Here is a 3,441-nt window from a genome sequence, read left to right on the forward strand (position 1 = left end):
AAATGTATCACAGTGTACCATTCACTGAAACACACCGTTATTAATTACATAACACGACATTGACTTTGAGCCGGGGATCACAAACTCGTTCACTTGCTGGAGTTGTCAGAAAACAAATGAAAACCAAGTAAAAACATAACACAAAATTGACTTTGACTCTCCTGTACCATTGCCTAGGAGTAGAACATTCAAAGGTGCACTTGTTGAATGAAAGAATTATTTATTGCTTCCAGTGCTGCCTGCTGAAGAGTATTACAAGTAAGCACAATATGTTCCTACATGTCCTCTGGAGTTGTTGGAATATCATGATAGACAACGTCTTTAATGCATCCCCAAAGAAAAAAGTTCAGAGGATTTAAATCAGGAGACCTGCCAGGCCAAGTAACTGTTCCTCCTTGACCAATCCATCTGGCAGGATACCTTCGGATCAGAACATGACAAGTGCGCAAGGCATTATGTGCTGGACATCCATTGTGTTGATACCATATAAATATTCTGGTTCTTAGCGGCACTTCATCCAGTTGAGGAGGAAGAATTTGTCTGAGGAAGTTGGCATACGCCTGCCATTTAGACTACCATTGATGAAATATGGGCCAATAATTATAGTACCAAGCATCCCACACCAGACGTTGACACTCCATTGACACTGATGTTCCACCTGTCTAAGCCATCGTGGGTTGTTGCTAGACCAATAATGCGTGTTCTTTGTATTTACCTCTCCTTTGTTTGAGAAGGAACATTCTTCACTAAATAGAACATTGGAGAAGAAGTTTTGGCTGCCAAGGATTAGCTGCTGTGCCCACTGACAGAACTTTAAACGACTCTGGAAATCATTCCCATGCAATTCTTGATGTAGGTGTACGTGGTAAGGAAGGAACCAGTGAAGTGTAAAAATATGATGTACACTGGTTTTAGGAATGCCAATCTCTTGTTCAAGCTGTCGTGCGCTCACATGCGGATTCATAGCAACGGAAGCAAGATCAGTAACTTCGGCAGCTTCGTCTGTGCGAGTGCAACGACAATTGCGTTGTCGTGGGTTAAAACTTCTCGTTTCCTGAAGCATTGCAACAAGACGATAAAACATCCACCAGGAAGGTGGGTTCTTGTTAGGATATCGCCCTCTGTACAGTTCCGTTGCCTGTGTAACATTTCGCCTACCTTCAACAACAACAACAACAACAATAAAAGAAACGTTATGTTGATGCAGTTTGTACGAAGGACAGCCTTTACTGTATGCTTACGCTACACAACAGTATTTGAAAGGACTAAACTACTGTGCTAAATGTACCTGTACATAAGGAAACAGTATCGTAATTACTGTTCTGCTGACTTGCATTCCTCATAGATGAGTATCATTTCTACCTTCTCTTCGTTGGTGTACATTCTTCTCACATAACTCTTCAACCGATGATGGTTGACGGAAAGACGGGTGTGTATTCTACTTATGTTTACATTTGTTCTCTGTCAACATCAGCATGTGGATGTGTTCCATTACCCTGAGTACCTGCGCTATGTGCTGGGAGCATCAATGTCAATGTTGTGTTATGTATCTAGAATGAAATTTTCGCTCTATAGTGGAGTGTGCATTGATATGAAACTTCCTGGCAGATTAAAACTGTGTGCCGGACCGAGACTCGAACTCGGGACCTTTGCCTTTCACGGGCAAGTGCTCTACCAACTGAGCTACCCAAGCATGACTCATGACCTGTCCTCACAGCTTTAATTCCAGCAGTAGAGCATTTGCCCGCGAAAGGCAAAGGTCCCGAGTTTGAGTCTCGGTCTGGCATTTTTGAATAGGTCTTAGGTAGGAGAAAAAACAATATGTATAATGATGTCAACATTTCTTCATTGACTGTCTTATATTTGTTTCAATGGGTATATAGATCACGATTACTTTTTAACTTGGAGTAGATACAATATAAATTAAATATAACATCTGCCACGAAGACTCAACAAGAAATGATCTTCCATTTTAGAGCTTCTTTTGTTCACTGCTATTTTCATTCTTGGAGACAGTATCTGCTCCTTGACAGTCAAGATACTGTCACGTCATGACATGGAAACATAAAAGGCCCACCCACAACAGGTGAAGACAGTTACTCGTCATCGCATCTCACTGATTACTCAAGACATACACCTCTCCACTATTGTGAAACAAAATGACCGCACGTGCTACATGTTTTGTGACTTATTTCCTACCTAATCCTACTTCATTATTTTGTCATGACCATCTTTCCTTGTCACGAATAGGAAGTAAGAAATATCATTTGCCTAAATGACATGTAACACTAAAGTTGAAAAGATAAATAAGTTCATGTAGCTAAGGAGTATAGTTACTGAAGATGGAAGAGCAGCAGCTGATGTCAGAGTAAGAATCTGAAAGATGAATGGTCTTTCATTCATCTCTGTTCTGAAAATGAGAATTTGTTTACACCTAATATAAATTTAAGTGGTAGGAAGTTTTTTATGAAGGTATTTGATTGGAATGTAGCCTTGTACGCATGGGCAGCTCATTCTTAGGGGCCACAGGGGCCCGGCCCCACCAGAAATTGTGTGTTACAGCTTTCCTTTCACCACCCAATGCTGAGGGCCAGCGGCAGAAGGCCTGTACTCCCTCCACACCCCCAGATCCAAAAACTGCAGTCAGTGTGACATGACCACACTGTTGTCCTGCCTCCATCTCACCCTTCACCGTAGCATAGCTTGGGGTACACCAGGCAGGTCTGCTGGATGGACCAGCTCACCCATACCCCCCTCTCGCTGCACCCCAGTGAGCCCTACTGTCTCACTCATCATCTTGCCCACCTGTGCACAGGTCTACTTCACCACAATGTTTGGAGCCAACCAGCTTGGACCCATAGCCAGAACCATACTGAAGAGATCCTATGCCTGTGTAACTGCCAAAACTGCGCCTACCCCTCAAGCAAATCTGCCATTCTGCAATTTTCTTCTACACAGATATAGGAAATTTTATAATTTGTAAGATAGGTTTAGTAAAAATGAAGTGTTATTGGAAAATATTACTTCAATCATCTGCATAGATGAAGAATATAGTACAGAAAAAATTGAATTATCACTGTAGTAATTAAATTACAAATTGTACCACCTTAGAAAAGTACCGAAATTGAAACAAAATTTATTTCTTACTGTTTATGCTAGTTACTGCACATTGATTGTATCAGGACGAATTAAAAAAGAACAATTTTATTTGTTCCTATTAAATTATTAATGGTGCATGAATCATTAATTGGAAGTAACTAAAGACAGTGACATAATTGTGTGTTGTGAACACTCTTTTCCAAGAATTGTGCTGTTCTAATTTTACTTTCCATTTACTTGCTTTGGATGCAGCAAACTCATTGATAATGTCATTGAAGTCATATTTAGCATATGTGTCATATTCTGTTGACAAGAGGGCTGAATTTGACAACCTGTTTCACC

The 3,441-nt window shown here is 40.7% G+C and overlaps 1 non-coding gene across 1 annotated transcript; it reads right to left on the reverse strand.

Annotated features, from left to right (window-relative positions):
• Positions 1 to 1,619: 1,619 nt before the first annotated feature.
• Trnas-uga (transfer RNA serine (anticodon UGA)) lies at positions 1,620 to 1,694 on the reverse strand. The gene has a single exon. It is a non-coding gene; the product is annotated as a tRNA-Ser (tRNA).
• Positions 1,695 to 3,441: the final 1,747 nt, after the last annotated feature.

The sequence above is a fragment of the Schistocerca serialis genome, chromosome 4, assembly GCF_023864345.2.
Source record: "Schistocerca serialis cubense isolate TAMUIC-IGC-003099 chromosome 4, iqSchSeri2.2, whole genome shotgun sequence".
In the NCBI taxonomy this organism is placed as follows: Eukaryota; Metazoa; Arthropoda; class Insecta; order Orthoptera; family Acrididae; genus Schistocerca; species Schistocerca serialis.